Source organism: Rhinoraja longicauda, chromosome 28 (assembly GCF_053455715.1).
Source record: "Rhinoraja longicauda isolate Sanriku21f chromosome 28, sRhiLon1.1, whole genome shotgun sequence".
In the NCBI taxonomy this organism is placed as follows: Eukaryota; Metazoa; Chordata; class Chondrichthyes; order Rajiformes; family Arhynchobatidae; genus Rhinoraja; species Rhinoraja longicauda.
This window is the reverse complement of record NC_135980.1, coordinates 22,920,232-22,938,713: the sequence shown is the minus strand read 5'-3', so window position 1 is coordinate 22,938,713 and position 18,482 is coordinate 22,920,232. Positions and strand designations below refer to the sequence as shown.

The 18,482-nt window shown below is 41.1% G+C and overlaps 1 protein-coding gene across 3 annotated transcripts in view; it reads left to right on the top strand.

Annotated features, from left to right (window-relative positions):
- The window catches only part of LOC144607357 (casein kinase I), a 113,040-nt gene that overhangs the window by 20,493 nt on the left and 74,065 nt on the right, over positions 1-18,482 (top strand). For 2 of the 3 annotated variants that reach the window (XM_078424143.1, XM_078424141.1), the window contains exon 1: positions 6,307-6,440. The exons of the other annotated variant lie outside the window; for it this stretch is intronic. The gene's annotated coding sequence lies outside the window, so the exon portion shown is untranslated. Of the gene's footprint in view, positions 1-6,306; positions 6,441-18,482 lie in introns of those variants that run through there. 3 annotated transcript variants of the gene reach the window in all.

Genomic DNA, 18,482 nt, shown 5'->3' with positions numbered 1-18,482 from the left:
TTGTGATCATGGCTGATCATCTCCAATCAGTATCACAAAATGCTGGAGTAACTCAGCGGGTCAGGCAGCATCTCAGGAGAGAAGGAAAGGAGGAGAACTTCTTCAAAGTAGACATACCTTGAGGAGAAATTGCAGTGGAGCAGCAAGTTGTGTAGGAAAATAACTGCAGATGCTGGTTGTAGGAAAATAACTGCAGATGCTGGAAGTAGGAAAATAATTGCTGCCTGACCCGCTGAGTTACTCCAGCATTTTGTGATACCTTCGATTTGAACCAGCATCTGCAGTTATTTTCCTACATCTACAATCAGTAAAACGATCAGCCATGATCTCGATGAATGAACCGGTAGAGATTTAAAAGAGCCGATTGTGATGCGTGATTGCAGGTCGACTTCTGTGACCAGCGCACAAAGAGTTGTCTGGCTTGGGCGCCATCTTCCTATTAAATCTTTCCCCTCTCCCCATACAATTTGCCGTTCTCTTTTCTTCGCTTGCAGAGAGAAAATAATGAAGAGATCAACAGAATGCTCAGCAGCAACCATTTGTGTGTTGTGAACATTTTGTTTAAATATGCTGAGCCCATCCTCCCTGAGTGCACTTACCACACTGTCATACGTTGCAGCTGTCAATGTCTAATGGGTGGAAGTGCCTTATAATGGCGTTTCTAACTGGAATTGTGGTTCAGAATGAATACATTTCAACAGTGGAAACAAGTGTTGTGGTCAGAAAATTACCACCGTTAAACAATTTCATGACAGAAGTCTAACTGCACATAATTATGTGATTTCTATATATTAAGCACAAAGGTGCTAATGTCACTTAATTGCTTGGAAAATAACAAAAGCACTTTGGATAATTGTACAAATGTATTTCTTTTATGAAAGGAGAAGATTTACAAGTGAAATACTTAAGAATATTGGAAAGTACAGCACAAGAACAGGCCCTTCGGCCCAGAACGTCTGTGCCAGAACATAATAGCAAGATTATAAGGTCATAAGGAATAGGAGTAGAATTAGGCCATCCGGCCCATCAAGTTCACTCTGCCATTCAAGCATAACTGATCTATCTCTCCCTTCTAACCCCATTCTCCTGCCTTCTCCCCATAGCCCCTGATACCTGTACTAATCAAGAATCTATCTTTCTCTGCCTTAAAAATATCCACTGACGGCTTCTACAGCCTTCTGTGGCATATTTCCACAGATTCACAACTCTCTGACTAAATAAATTTCTCCTCATCTCGTTCTAGACTCTCCCACTAATGGAAAGATCCTCTCCACATCCACTCTATCCAAGATAAACTAAACTCCTCTGCCTATACATGTTCCATATCCCTTCATTCTCTGCATATCCATGTGCCTATGTAAAAGCCTCTTAAACCTTCTCTGTAATTATTTTTTCCCTGTGATTTACAAATGTGTACACTGAAAGTTAATTGAATATAAAATGATGAAGGGAGCCCACATATTGTAAAATATCTTCTTTCTTGCTTCTCATGAAAACTTTCTTTTGCTAAATAGTAATTGAAATTCCATTGATAAATCTTCTTGTTAAAATGGAAGCCTATGAACTTTTTTAATCTGTTGGGAATGTATAGAATAACCATAACATATCCAAATTGAAATATCTAATTGTAATATTCAGATTACAATTGGTCTGAAGAAGATTATTAAACACAAAGCGAGGAAAAGCTTTGAAATTGACTAATTTAAAAACTATTTTTACTAGTAAAATCCCTCGTGTGACTTTATATTAAAAAGAGGGAGATATATATATTTTTTAATTCTCAGAGGGTCATAGAGTCACTGACATACAATGTGGAAACAAGTCATCCAGCACAACTTACCCATGCCGACCAACATGCCCCATCTACACTGGTCCCACCTGCCTGCGTTTGGCCCATATCCCTCTAAAGCTATCCTTTATCTGTGTACCCTTTATCTCTAAAGCTATCCTTTATCTGTGTACCCGTGCAAATATTTCTTAAATGTTTCTCAGGTGTTAATATAGTCTTCAGGTACTTTCTCATGGAAGCAAAATAATTTTAGTTAGTTAATAAATCTCCAAGCTATTAATTTAATTTCGCTGCCATTAAGATTAGACTTCCAACAACCCACATTAAAGTATCACGTAACATACATTAAACTGATGTTATTGAAGATTATTCCATTTGTTATACATTAAATTTCACTTTAATTGAGAGGACTACTGGAGATAAGTATCTCTCAACGATTTAATGTATTTCTTTAGACTTCTATAACTTTCATGACTTGTCCCACCCAAGTCATTCCTTCTCCCTGCTTCCATCCGCTGAAAGTACAGAAACTTGAAAGCACGCACCACCAGACACAGGAACAGCCTCTTTCCATCTGTTATCAGGCTTCTGAATGGTCCTTCCATAAACCAGAGTACTGTTCGATTTGCCTCTCTAACTTTGCAAACATTGGACAATAGACAATAGACAATAGGTGCAGGAGTAGGCCATTTGGCCCTTCGAGCCAGCACCGCCATTCAATGTGATCATGGCAGATCATTCACAAACAGTACCCCGTTCCTGCCTTCTCCCCATACCCCATGACTCCACTATCTTTAAGAGCTCTATCTAACTCTCTCTTGAAAGCATCCAGAGAATTGGCCTCCACTGCCTTCTGAGGCAGAGAATTCCACAGATTTACAACTCTCTGACTGAAAACGTTTTTCCTCATCTCCATTCTAAATGGCCTACCCCTTATTCTTAAACTGTGGCCCCTGGTTCTGGACCTCCCCAACATTGGGAACATATATAGTATATCTGATCTGGTTTAGATAGCATTCAAAACAAACCTTTTGAGTGTACCTCGGTACATGTGACAATAATAAAATTTAGACCTAAACTTCGACCTAAAATCTTTACACACAGAGGGTTGTGGGTTTATGGAATGAGCTGCCAGATGAGGTAGTTGAGCCAGGTACAATAAAAAATATTTGGATAGGTACATGGATAAGAAAGCTTTGGAAGAATATTGGTCAGGTGTATACAATGGGTCTAGCTTAGATGTGGCATTGTGGTTGGCATGGATGAGTTGGGCTGAAGGGCCTGTTCTCACCACACAATAAACAGGAATACAATAAATGATCAGTTATACTGGGTGACAAGTCTTTAGTGGTGCAAGCGGAAGAAAGTGGTGTAACATTATACAAAGTACATAGTCGTTCCGTGCAGATGTGGTTGGAGTTGTGCAGGGTGGTTCAAGAACCATCACAGCTGAAAATAAATGCACAGAGTCCTTTTTCGCAGGGTAGGGGAATCAAGAACTAGAGGGTCCATGTTGAAGGTGGGAGTGGTTGATGGGAGGAAAATGTTCTTGAATCTAGAGGGAATGGGTGCGTTCTTCCAAATGGTAGCAACGGGTTGAGAGCGTGGCCAGGGCATGGTGTGGACCTTCGATGATCTTAGCTGCCATCCTTTAGATCCCTTTGATGGTTGGGGAGGTTAATATCCGTGATGGACTGGGCAATGTCCACCACTTACAGCAGCGACTATCATAGTAATAGTTACAAGCCAGGGAGCAACTGTGGTAGGGAAAAAGAAAAGTTAATTTTTCACATTCATTACTTTTCATCATCACCATGTGTTTTGATAAAGCAATATTCGCTTTATGCAACTTCGTTATTGACAGCCTAGATTTTATGTGCAAGCTCCAGGTCATAAGTAAGATTCTAACAGATGCTATAACAACATTTAATAGACATTTGGCCAGGTACATGGATGAAAAGACTTAGAAGGACTTAGAAAACAATTTTACGTTTCAAACTAAAATTAATCAAGCACACTTTCTACAAATGCAACGTCCAAAATATCTTCAATCTTGTGTGGCACGGTGGTGCAGCGGTAGAGTTGCTGCCTTATAGTGCCAGGGATCCGGGTTTGATCCTGACTCGGGTGCTGTCTGCACGGAGTTTGTATGTTCTCCCAGTGACCTTGTGTGGGTTTTATCTAGGATCACTGGTTTCCTCCCACACTCCAAAGATGTACAGCTATGCAGGTTAATTGGCTTGATATAATTGTAAATTGTCCCTAGTGTGTAGGATAGTGTTAGTGTACGTTGATCGCTGGTCGGCATGGTGGGCTGAAGGGCCTGGTTCCGCCCTGTATCTCCACACTAAACAAAACTAAACAGTAAAGTGCAGATCAGCTTAGTGTGTGATGAAAGCAATGGGTTATAGAACATCAAACTAGAACAGTTTGCAGCACGGTGGCGCAGCGGTGGAGTTGCTGCCTTACAGCGAATGCAGCGCCGGAGACTCAGGTTCGATCGTGACTACGGGCGCCGTCTGTACGGAGTTTGTACGTTCTCCCCGTGACCTGTGTGGGTTTTCCCCGAGATCTTCGGTTTCCTCCCACACTCCAAAGACGTACAGGTATGTAGGTTAATTGACTGGGTAAATGTAAAAATTGTCCCTAGTGTGTGTAGGATAGTGTTAATGTGCGGGGATCGCTGGGTGGCGCGGACTCGGTGGGCCGAAGGGCCTGTTTCCGCGCTGTATCTCTAAATCTAAATCTAAAAATCTAAGTGCCGCAGAGGAATGGGTCCTTCACTGCACAATGCACTCCAGATGATGTTTAAATTCTGACACCTTTCCTTGATTAGACTTTATTCCAATATTTTGCAACTTTAATTCCTTACTCACAAACTCAGCAGCTAATTTATACTTGTAAATTAATTATATAGCTTAGCATTCGATTTAGTTTTAGTTTGAATTTGAGTTGCAGCGTAGAAACAGGCCCTTCGGTCCACTGAGTGTGCACCAACAATTACCCAACACTAGTTCTATCCTACACATTAGGGGGCAATTTCTAGAAGCCAACTATCCACAAAACATCTATCCAACACATCTTTGGAATGTGGGAGGAAACCGGAGCACCTGGAAAAAAACCCACTCGGTCACAGGGAGTAGGCCAAACACCATATAGACAGCACCTGGAGTCAAGATCAATCTTGGGCCTCTGGTGCTGTAAGGCAGCAACTCTACCGCTGCGCTACTATGCTGCCCTAAAGCCATGTTATTAGTTATTATGGCGGCTGAAGTGAATTGCTTTAGATGTATATTTTTTAGGAACAATGGATGCTTTTTAAAAGTTGTTGACAGTGCTTTTATCTCTGATTTTCATGGGCCAATCTCACTATCTTTGCAATCCTCAAATGCTCACTTGTGTTTGACTCAAGATAGGTTTGGAGGGATATGGGCCAAATGCCAGATGGGCCGAATGTAGATCGGACATGTTGGGCCAAACGGCCTGATTCCACACTGTATGACTCTAAGACTCTATCCCAGCATCTGGAGTTCTCGTGTATCTTAAGTTGTGATACATCCTGATAATAGACACAAAATGTTGGAGTAACTCAGCGGGTCAGGCAGTATCTCAGGAGAAAAGGAACAGATGGTGTTTCGGGTCGAGACCCTTCTTCAGACTGAGTGTCAAGGGAGAGGGAAACTAGAGACATGAAACGGTATAAAGCACAAATGAGTGAAAGGTATGGACAGAACAAATCAAAGCCAGCGGGGATGTTTGAAGAGGTGTCTCCACCCAACGCATCACCCGTTCCTTCCCTCCAGAGATGCTGCCTGTCACGCTGAGGTACTCCAGCATTTTGTGTCTATCTTGAGACGATCCAGTAGAGGGGGATGCCACTATGGTCCATTGTTGGCTTTGGTACAAAAAAAAAGGTGAAAGTAGCCAGCATCTGAGGTTCCTTCCTTCCCCACCCTGACAAGATGCAAGATAAATCAGCTGCAGGATGAACATCTATTGCCAAAAGCAAATATTATTTTGCAACATCTCACACCACCCATCGCACCTCAACTGTTGCAAAGAGAAGGGGGGTGGGAAACAAGTTTCCCTTGGAAACTTAGCTGGAAATTAAAGCTGGGCTGGGCTGGGCTGGCTGCATGAGAAGATCTGACGTCAGAGGACCGCCTATTTTATTTAATTTAATGTCATTTTGCTTGCAGCTGAGCTCAGGCCGTGGGGACGGGGTGGCTCGTGGATTTGCAAGACCCTGTGCACTGCCAAGTACTTCTCCCACCTTCTCCCCAATCCCCTCCTAGACAACTTTCCTGAGCCCTGCTGCAACGCCTCAACCGAACTTGACGCGCCCGGCCTGAGCGACGTGCGCCGGCGGCCAATGGCGAGCGCCGCCGCCCCGGACGGTGGGCTGGACGTCGGGCGCCTCGGCCAATGGCGGAGCGACCAGCAAGTTCGGTTGAGCCCTCCTCCTCCTCCCTCCCTCCCTCCCTCCCCCACCTTTTGCCGGCGGGCGCATGCGCGAAGGAGTTGCCCTGGTGCTGGATTGGAAATAGGGCTTAAAGAAGGAAAAATCCCCCAGCTGAAAAAATAAAACAAAAGCCCAGCAAGAGAGGAGAATGAGGGGAGAGCCTCCTGCAAACCTGACCTAGGGGAGAAGGTACTGTGTGTTCCTCACCTCTCAGCAGAGAGAGAGAGAGAGAAGGAGGGAGGGGAAGGGAAGGGAAGAGAAGGGAAGGGAAGGAGAGGTTGCTTGTATTTCTGGTCTGTGTGTGTGTGTTTTTGCTGCTGAGAAGCACTTAGGGTTAGGCTCGGCTGTGTATGGCTGGGCCTACACCACTCCAACGTCTTTAAATGAACTATATCCTCTCCCTCCTGCCTCCTCTGTCGTCCCCTCCTATCTTCAGACGTTTGGCTTTATGCTTTTTTCGTTTTGCTTGTGGTTTTTATTTTTGTTGCCACAGAATTGCAACCTCCAAAACACCACCAGAAGGGACTTTTTCCTTCTCCCTTATTGTGTGCGTGTGTGTGTTTGAATTCTAAATTTTGAGTCGGATCTGTTAAAGATCTCAATGATTCGGTAGTATCAGCTAGGTGGAGGGAATGTACTAATCCGATTGCACCAGGTTATTCCAGGCAGAGGTGACTGTGTTTACAAGTTCTGTGTGATGGTGGAGGTGTAAACTTGGCACAAAACCACCAGATGAATGAATTAACTGTTCAACTAAGGAGACAAATGTATGGTAAATGTAAGAGTGTTGTTTTTAAGGAAAAAAAATAGCATTGCATTTTACATAATGGTCTTTTATGTGAAGTGAGTGAGTGGATAATGTGGCCCTAACAGCACAAATATAGAAGGTCGAGGTTATGGCAAATTGGCCATAGGATGGGATGCTCAACACTCTAGGACCTCGCATAATACCTGAATGTTTGCATTTACTTTCATTTTGTCTTCTCTTCCAGTTCCCTCTTTCCTTCCTCCCCACCATCTTTCCTTCCAAACAGAAGTCAAATACTATGCATGTAGAAGTAATGGAAATATTAGCTTACTAAAGCCTTTTAGTGGATAATTTCATGTTTAAATGATTTTGGCAAATGCATTTCATAGAAATAGCACTCTAAATGAACATGTACATTACTTTGTTGCTATTCCAGGCAACGTTGAAAGGAAATGTGAATTTACTAAATTCTGTGGATATTTTTAAGGCAGAGGTAGACAAATTCTTGATTAGAAAGGGTGTCCAGGGTTATGGGGAGAAGGCAGGAAAGTGGGATTAGGAGGCAGAGATCAGCCATGATTGAATGGCGAAGTAGACTTGATAGGCCGAATGGCCTAATTCTACTCCATGAACGTGAAATTTGTTATATAATTGGACTCTCACAATAGGTAGGAAAGAACTGCAGATGCTGGTGTAAATCGAAGGTAGATACAAAATGCTGGAATAACTCAGCGGAACAGTCAGCATCTCTGGAAAGAAGGAATGGGTGACATTTTGGGTCGAGATCCCTCTTCAGATGGTGGATAGACAGATTAAAGTGGTGTATTACACTCGGTTTATTAGGTGGCATTACAGTTTTACAAATTTACTTGGTTCCAGTGTACGTTCCAACTTGAGGAGAATGACCATGTATGGATAGTTTTACGTGGCACATAAATATTCTACAAAGTATTTAAGAGAAAATTGTCATTTTTATAAAATGTCTGCAAGGTAGAAAATTGTGTACATGGTAGCAATAATTGAAAGAGATCAGTCTGGGTTAGGGTTTGGATACTATCCATGTGTGTTCAGTGATATGTGAGGGGACATTTTGAATGAAAACAAACAGTAACAAACAATTACCAATTGCACTGAGATATTTTTGGAACCTCATTTGAATTATACGATACGATAAACTTTATTCAACCCCAGAGGGAAATTGATTGAAAGCTGTTGAAATAATGCTAATGATTTTTTTTAAAACTATATATATCGTTGTAAGATATAATGTTACAAATTTTCTAGTGCTACGCATGTTAGGAGAAATACTTGATACCTATGTATCCTTTAATTAAGGTGAAATAGGAAGAATGCAGGGGAAACAGAATTTAACCTGAGGAAATATCCTTCACTTTTTTTCCTGGCAAAGCTACTGTCATATTGCATATGATTTTTCAAACAGTGATTGATGAATTTGAGTTGACACCATTATGTCACCTGTGATTTGTTTATGGGAGTTTTCTTATCACTGACTCTCTTTGGAGCTGTGAACATTATTTATCAACGTTGCAGTCGATGATAAGCATTTCAGTTGAGCCTTTGCATGATAATAGTTATGCTGCTGAATTTTTAATGTTTCTCCATGGTCCAAGAATATTTATAGATGGGTGTATTGAATACCCAGCATTCCACATGTCTGGTTTAAATGTGATCATTAAGATGTGAATGAATAATATTTCTGGAATTCTGAAGCTAATCTTTGCCTTTGTTTCTTGAAGTAATTTATCAATTTATGTCAATTGATTGGCATCATCCTGCTATTAATCGCAGACTAGATTCCTTGTAAACTTTGAAGTTTTGAAGGTTGATTGTTTTCCTCAAAACAAGATGTAATAACTTTTCCCCATTCAATCCACCTCAAGACCCATATTGCATTATGTGATTGTACTATTCAACATTTGGGTTTTTATTCCCCATGATGGTCCTATTTGAATACAAGTGTCAAAGTCTTCAACGGCATAATGGTTTAGAGCGGATTAAAATTCATGACGTTTAATGATGTGTCATTCTGCTGATGTAGAATCTTATTTATATGGACTTGTAGCCGAGTTTGAATGAATAGTGGCATCCAAACTAGTTTGGGGCGTGTTATTGGGTCGTATATAATTCTGAGAGCAGGAAGATTCTCTACCTTGTGTACCTGAGCTTGGCTTGATTGTATTCACATGTAGTATTGTCTCATTTGGATAGCAAGCAAAGCTTTTCAAGGTACCTTAGTACACCTGACAATAATAAACCCAAACCTAAAGTGTACTTTTGCTCTCCCAAATCTCATAGAAACATAGAAAATAGGTGCAGGAATAGGCCTTTCAGCCCTTTCAGCCAGCACCATCATTCAATATGATCATGGCTGATCATCCAAAATCAGTACTCTGTTCCTGCTTTCTCCTCATATCCCTTGATTCCGTTAGCCCTAAGAGCTATGTCTTGAATACATCCAGTGAATTGGCCTCCACTGCCTTCTATGGCAGAGAATTCCACAGATTCACAACTCGGGCTGAAGAAGTTTTTCCTCATCTCAGTCCTAAATGGTCTACTCCTTATTCTGAAACTGTAACCCCTGGTTCTGGACTCCCTCAACATCAGGGACATTTTTCTAGCATCTAGCCTGTCCAATCCCTTCAGAATTTTATGTTTCTATACGATCCCACCTCATCCTTCTAAATTCCAGTGAATATAAGCCGAGTTGATCCATTCTTTTCTTGTCTCATCTTGTAAAGAAGATCATTTTGTGCTAATCATAAAATGGACTTTAGGTATTCAATACACTGAAGATAGACACAAAATGCTGGAGCAACTCAGCGGGACAGGCAGCATCTGGCGAGAAGGAATGGATGACGTTTTGGGTCGAGACCCTTCTTCAGACCCGTTCCTTGACCCGAAGCGTTACCCTTTCCAGAGATGCTACCTGTCCCACTGAGTTAGCATTTTGTGTCTATCTTCGGTGCATTTTTAACCAGCTTCTGCAGCTCCTTCCTAAGTATTCAATAATGATTATAGGTCTGCCTGCCTCTCGATTGGTGTCAGTCATCTTAAACAAAAAAAACTTTCTGTCAGAATGATTCTGTCAAAGATGTCGACGTTGAGAAAGGTAACCTAGTGAGGAGTATTACATGCTCCTCCGGTCTCCACAATTCAACATTTTTAAAGCCGGAATGCAAACAAAAGCTTGGGGACAGGATCCTGAAGAATAATTTCCTATTATTATCTTTCGATAGTGTTTGTAGATATCACTCATTCTTGAGGGAAATAAAGTCCAAATGATGATTAGCGGGCTAGTTTTGCACATTGAGTAAATTTAGTTTAGTGATACAGCGTGGAACAGGCCCTTCGGCCCACTGAGTCCGCGCCGATCAGAGATCCCCGCAAATTAACACTATCCTACACACGAGGGACAATTTATGATTTGTACAAAACCTAATTAACCTGCAAACCGGTATGTCTTTTGAGTGTGGGAGGGAACTGGAGTGTCTGGAGAAAACCCACATTGTCATGGGGAGAATTTACAAACTCCATAGAGTTTGGTCAGCATGGAACCCGGGGCTCTGGCACTGTAGGGCAGCATCACTGTGCCACCCAAGGTAGAAGGTTTTTTGGACTTTGCATTTGTCGAAAGTGTGTTTGATTCATTTTAGTTTGAAACCTGTAAAATTGCTGTGAAATTGATTATTTGGTCATGTGCATAATCAGAAAGCAATGTGATAATAGAACAGTGTGGAATTTAATTACAGGGAGTGGCAGTGGAAAGGTTGATGTGTGGAAGGTAAAGCATTTAATTAATTCAGCAGGTGCAAAACCTCAATGTGGATCTGAAGTGCTCAGTGAAATTTGCTGCATCTGTGTAAATCTTGTAATTCGTTTATTTTACTGCCTTGGGGTTCAATGCAATAATTCTTGATAAATCACATAATTCTTGATATATCATTTGTATTATGATCATTTTCCTGTTCATGTCAAAAGGGATGGTCGAATTAGGCCATTCGGCCCATAAAGTCTACTCCGCCACTCATGGCTGATCTCTCTCCTAACCCCATTTTCCTGCCTTTTCCCCATAACATCTGACACCTGTACTAATTAAAAATCTATTGATCTCTGCCTTAAAAATATCCACTGCCTTGGCCTCCACAGCCTTCTGTGGCAAAGAATTCCACAGATTCACCACCCTCTGACAAAAAAAAAAATTCTCCTCATCTCCTTCATAAAAGAATGTCCTTTAATTCTGAAGCTATGACCCCTAGTCCTAGACTCTCATACTAGTGGAAATATCCTCTCCATGTCCACTCTATCCAAGCCTTTCACTATTCTGCATGTTTCAATGAGGTCCCCACTCATTCTTCTAAACACCAGCGAGTACAGGCCCAGTGCCGACAAACGCTCATCAGAGGTTGACCTACTCATTCCTGGGATCATTCTTGTAAACCTCTCCAGAGGACATCCTTCCTGAGGCACATCCTTCCACAGATATGGTGCCCAAAATTGCTCGCAATATTCCTAATGTGGCCATACCTGCACCGTAGAGCCTCAACATTACATCCCTGTTTTTGTGTACAAGTCCTCTTGAAATAAATACGAGCATTGAGTTTGCTTTGTTTAGTACTGATGTGACTTGATTACATCTCCTGCATAATCGTTTGGCTACAAAGTCTCCTATCAGTTAAAATTTTCTTATGAAATCGGTCATTATAGGACAAACCTGAAACGAGCATCTGAGCACCATTGATAAAAGGGCACAAAGTGCTGGAATAACTCGGCGGGTCAGGCAGCACTTCGGGAGAACATGGATAAGTGATGTTTCGCCACTCTGGGGGAAAAAAAGGTTCTCCCAACCCGAAACGTCACCTATCCATGTTCTCCAGAGATGTGGCCTGACTCGCTGAGTTACACCAGCACTTTGTGTACTTTTTTTGTAAATTAACTTCTGCAATTCCTTCTATGTTCTAAATTGCATTGACTGTATGTATATGTGTGCATATGTATATACATTATGTATGTGTGTGTGTGTGTATATAAACACGTATACGTAAAAAATGATAACTGCTATCTGCGTTCCTGAAATATTAACAGGATTTTGTACAAGCTTACAAGTGAGTATGTACTTGCATTTAAATGTGCATGCTGATTAGTTAAGGTATCACAAAATGCTGGAGTAACTCAGCAGGTCAGGCAGCATCTAGGAGAGAGGGAATGGGTGATGTTTTGGGTCGAGACCCTTCTTCAGACTGATCAACTGACCTCGTGGTTTCCAGCTGCTGATTAGTTAAACAATATTTGCAGGTTCATGGATCCACTGGAATGTGGCACACTGAATCCATAACTGTCTCAGTGGCAAGAATGAAGGGTGTGTTTGATCAGGGAAGGCTGACAGTAATGGGCCACCGCTCATTGAGTTACTTTTTGTGCATATTAATGATTTAGAGTTAAATGTAGGGAACATGATAAAGATGTTTGCAGAGACTAAAGCTTGCAGTGTGGTTGATAGGTAGCAGGCCAACGTCAGATGTTGGGAAAGACAAATGGCTTTTGGGCATAAAAATGGCAAATGGGCTATAAACCAGAGAAGTGCAAGTTAATACATTTAAGAGCAAAGAATTATACAATAGATGGGAGAAAGTGGACTGGAGGAACAGAGCAACCTTGCATTGTGTCCACAGATCCTTTTGTGTTTTAGTGAAAGTGAATAGGCCTTGCTCTGTCGAAATGTGAAACAACAAGTGCCGGTTTACAAAAAAAGACAGTGCTGGCATAACTCAGCAGGTCAGGCAGCATCTCTGGAGAACATGGATGGGTGATGTGTCGGGTCAGACTGATAGCCTCACTTTAACACCACTCCCAGTTCTCAGTATTATCGCCGGCTTCCTCTGAAATTTTGTACTAAAATCTCTGGGCTTTGAGGCAGAATTTTACTGGCGGGGGAAAAAGTAAGCAACTCTGTTATCGATGTCTCAAATATTTTGAGTAATATAAATCTACACAGGAATCTATGGTCATTTTTTTAATTTTGCTCTTGTAAACATTGGAAGAGTAAATGCTTTGTCTTGTTATAATGGGGTTGTACAAAATTTTGCAGGAAAAAAGATTTCCTGCATAAAACAATTTTCTTCTGTACGGAGTACAGAAATACCCTGTTTTTCTGCTGCTATGGTTTATTGCCTGGGCAAAAGCCTGCCTTGAATCCTGCCTCTGAAGTGTAGAAATAAGCTAATAATGTCAAGTAAATGAAGAGTATTTGTTTTCTGTTCTGCTTAATTTAGGGCATTTTAATTGTCTCGTGAAAACTCTTAATTTCACTCAAGGTGCTCACATCCTTGGAACAGTAGCCTGTTTTACACCAGTTTGTAAAATATAGATGTGTAGATATGTATGTATGTTTGTGATGAGATTGATGTCGCCGGAATACAGGCATTAGCTGTGCAATTTGGTAACTGGAGAAAATAGAGGTTGCATTTGTCAAAGTATAGAGGTGAGGTCGTCCATTACTCTTGAATGTTTTAGAAGTTCAATTTTTCCATGAATGCCTCACTCCCTGTAGAAAATAAAATCGAGCCTTTTTACAAAATTACTCTCTTAGATCATTGAGTAGACATTTACAACTGATGGAGTTGTATGTCTGATTAAACCATTTGAATGCAAATCTGATAGAGCTCTTAAGGATAGCGGAGTCAGGGGGTATGGGGAGAAAGCAGGAACGGGGTACTGATTGAGAATGATCAGCCATGATCACATTGAATGGCGGTGCTGGCTCGAAGGGCCGAATGGCCTACTCCTGCACCTATTGTCTATTGTCTATTGAATTACTTTCTCGGGTACATAGATATCACCATGGCTTTGTAATTGTGAAGCGGTTTCATTCAGCCTTGATGTACCTTTCCTTTGGTTGACCGTTTGAGCATTAAATACAAATTATTAATTAAAACCTCCTACCCGTTCTCACTATAGTTTATCTTCAGTATTAATCAATATGACACATTTTTGTTGGTGCACTTTGGTTTACAAGTTCAAGATGCCCTAAATTCCCTGAGGTAGAAAATAATGGATTTGAAGGGTAGGCTCGCATGGTTGTTGTCGTTTAACATAACAAATGCGTTTTTACAGCTTGTATTTCAGAGAAAGTGATCTGTAAGCATTTTAATTAACAGCCTTTAGACTGAACTTCAGTTCCATATATAAACTGCATTGAACAACACGGAAGCAAGCCCTTGGTAGAACGGATGGTAGAGATGCTGCCTCACAATGTAAGAGACCTGGGTTCGATCCTGACCACGGATGTTGTCTGTCTCTTTGTACGTTCTCCCCGTGACCGACTGTGTGGGCTTCTCCAGGAGCTCAGGACTCCTCCCACATACCAAAAATGTGTGGGTTTATAGATTAAATGGCCTCTGTAAATTGCTCCTAATATGTATGGACTGGATTAGAAAGTGGGATAGCAGAACTGGATAGCAGAAACAGACCTGTGTAGGAAGGAACTGCAGATGCTGGTTTATATCAAAGATAGACACAAAGTACCGGAGCATTTCAGCAGGTCAGGCAGCATCTCTGGAGAAAAAGAACAGGTGACATTTCAGATCAGAACCCTTCTTCGGAAACAGACCTTTTGGCTCACTAACCATGTTGTATCTCTGAGCTAAATTTGGCTCATCATACCTATGTTGACTTTTTGCTCTGCTTTGTTTTGCTCCTGTTTCTCGTCCATAAATGACTTTTTTTTTAAATCACAATGTTTCCCCCACTTTTCCAGCAGAAAGTTTTCAAGTAGAATTATCCAGATCCTGATAATTTTGTGGAAAGAGAAATTCTCACCTCCCCTCTAGATCATTTACCATTGAATCTGAATCTATGATCACTGGCTGCCAACTTGCAGGCTAGAGGTGGTGGTTTTTCTTCACCAAGGCGGCTGGAGTTGTTTCACAATTGAAAACCGTTATCTCTGACATACCTTCCCTCTACTTTCCAAGAGGTTTTTATGTTTTAGGAAGTACTGTGCCCAGAATTATCGTTTTGTATTCCAGTTGAGGCCTAACCAGTGACTTATGAAGGAGGATAGACACAAACCAACCTGATCTCCCGGTTGCAGGACACTTTAATTCTCCTTCCCATTCCTACACAGACATTTCTGTCCTCGGTCTCCTCCATTGTCAGAGCGAGGCTAAACGCAAATTGGAGGAACAGCATCTCATATTTCGCTTGGGCAGCTTATTCAGTGGCATGAATATTGATTTCTCTCTCTTCAGGTACCCCTGGCATTCCATCTCTCTCCAACAATCCCACACCCAAGTCACATTAACTTCTCATTTTCACTCAACAAACGGCTTATAATGCCTTTTTTCTTTATCATGTTACTTTTTTTGCATATCTTTTATTCATTGTTCTTTATATCTCCACATCACCGTCTATATCTCTCGTTTCCCTTATCCCAAACCAGTCTGAAGAAGGTCTCGACCTGAAACGTCACCCATTCCTTCTCTCCAGAGATGCTGCCTGTCCCGCTGAGCTACTCCAGCTTTTTGTGTCTATCTTTGGTTTAATCCAGCATCTGTAATTCCTTCTTACACACTTATGAAGAGGAATTGTAGATGCTGGATTACTAAAAAAAGATCCGGGGCGGACGTAATTCAGTGGGTCAGGCGGCATCTCTGGAGAATGTGGAGAGGTGACGTTTTGGGTCGGGACATTTCATCAGGTTAATTGTGGTGAGGGGTCGGTGAGAAAGCCAGAGGAGAGGTAAGGATGGGTAAGAAATTAAGCAAGCTATTTTAGTGTTTAGTTTAGAGATACAGTGCGAAACCAGGCTCTTCGGCCCACTGAGTCTGCACTGACCAGCGATCCTTGCACATTAACACACTAGGGACAATTTAACATTTATACCAAGCCAGTTAACCTGCAAACCTGTACGTCTTTGGAGTGTGGGAGAAAGCCAAAGATCTCGGAGAAAACCCACGCAGGTCACGGGGAGAACGTACAAACTCCGTGAAGATAAGCAGCTGTAGTCAGGATCGAACCCGGGTCTCTGGCGCGGTAAGGCAGTAATTCTACCGCTACGCCACCGTGCAGCCTAAATTATGCTATAACCTTATACATATCCCTCCGAAAGAGCATTGCTCTGTCTAATTTCACGCCAGTTGCCGTGCTTCTGACTTGCTTAATCTAGTCTGTCATCTTGAAGCAGGATGATAATTTTCATCATTGTCTATTACTTTGCCTGTCATCTGAAATTTGGCAAACTGAATGATGCTGCTCCCTACACCCGGGGAGTGCAGGCCGTGCTTACGTGTGCGGCACATATTGGCGAAGGAGCAAACACGCATCACAGGCAGTCCACTCAATCTGACAAAAAAACATTAATCCTCCACCTGGTTTTGCTCCTTGTTACTTTGTAAATTTCCCATCCATAATAGTCATAATTTTCAGGTAACTTTTGTAGGACTTTGCCCTTTCAGAAGGCGTTCAGCAGATACAAAACAATTAATCCTCTTTATGCTTGATTTGCCTTTGTCCTTCGGTCTTTCCACGATTAATCGGAATTAAATTTTATTTTGTCACAATAGTTTTCATTGTCTGCCTCACCATCAATGTGATGTTGCCCAGGACTGGCCTATAATTTCCTGCTTTATTCCTCCTCCGGTTCTCGTGAAGTGACATGATGCTGGCAGCCCTGAAGTGTTGCGCCATTATTCTTCCCACATGTGAAGAGCACCTGTGTTATTTTTCTTTTGGCGCATTCAATGATGGAACAGTTCGGATTAATACTGCCTGTGATTTATTTTTTTTGGTAATCTCAGTGAAAGGAAATTAAACCATTTCACAAATAACCATGCAGAACTGAAAATAAGGCGATTGAAATTGTACGTGTGTACCGACCTATGGATATAAACATTGAATATTTGACCAGAATTATATGTCAGATCTTTAGTATTTAGTGTTAGTATAATTCAGGTTGTTAATTATGTTGCAATTGGTATGCACTTTATTGTTTTGAAGTTTGCAATCCAAAATAAATGGGGATTTTAAGCTGGAACATTGCTTTGCGAGTAGCAAGAATGGCCATTAATGTTTTGCGGTAAAAGACGTGGAGTTTCACCTTTTAGTTTTTCCTCTTTGAGGGATAATATACAGTTTAGATATTCTCAAAGCTTTTGTGATGAAGCTTTGCCCTCGCCAGAGTTGCTTTTGGTTCAGCTGCTATTGTTAATATTCTCTTAAATACTTACTTAGGCTGAACAAGATCTTAAGAAACAGCTAGATAGTTACATGGATAGGACAGGTTTGGAGGGATATGGGCCAAACCAGGCAGGTAGGACAAGTGTGGCTGGGCCGAAGGACCTGTTTCCACACTGTATCACTCTATGGTTCTATGAAACTATGATGATTGGAACAATAATACACTCAATAAAATGTATATAAAATCTGTTTTTCTGCAATTTGGAATTCTATTTAATCCAACTCAAAATCTGCTTACATTTTTTTATTGTTTTGAAGACCACAACTTCATGGAGCTCCATAACCAATAATACGCATCTAATTTTTTACAATAGCAAACCTAAGTTGCATTGAAGTGATAAATGTTTACAAAATGAGATTTTGTTTCCATTTTTAAAACAATTGGTATGATTTTTTTTGTTTATGTAGTTGATATTAACTGAATTCTAAAACCAAATCAAGCAGTTGTATAGCTTTATTATTAAGATCTGGTTTGAGAAGCATGTGTTATAATAAATATATATTTTAACCTATATGGTACGCTCCCTGTAGTGTAATTTGTCATTCTTGGCAATTGATGTTTAAAAATAATTAATGATCAGCATGCATTTTTTATTTATTTTTTCTCCACATCGAGATTTGCTGCTGAAACGGTGCTTTAGTTATGACGTGGATACGCACATGATGCGTACATTTTTAAACGTGTTTTTCTCTGTTGGATTCTCATCTTTGGCAAAGCAGCTGATTTCATTTTTTTGTAACTCCTTTCTCTTTTCCTACCTTCTCTTTCCACCTCCTGCCCCCATTATTCAGTTTCCTCAGGTACAGATTCTATTTTCTTCCCTATATTCTGTCTGCCGACACATTTGGAGAGAGCCAGACAGAGCGACTAACCAGTTCTGGTGACACATCCGAGATTGATGTATTAAGTGTTGTGTACACATTGTTCCCTGTCTTCTGAATGGAATTTTCACTGTGAACTCGAATTGCAGCATATTTTGTCATAATGACCCATCTCTAGTGAATAAGATCAATTGTCATTTGAACATTTTATTCAAGCCTGCAAGGTAAAATCAGTAAATTTGAAAATCATACTTTGCAGAGGTACCATATTTGTCCGAATTTTCTTCATGCGATAAATCGGCTGCATTCTGACTACCGTTAGTATGGAGGCTGATTATAGCAACCATGCGACTTTAGTAGTTAAAGGTGACGCTCAGCTGAGGTAATGAGATGGTAGTTGTTTTGGC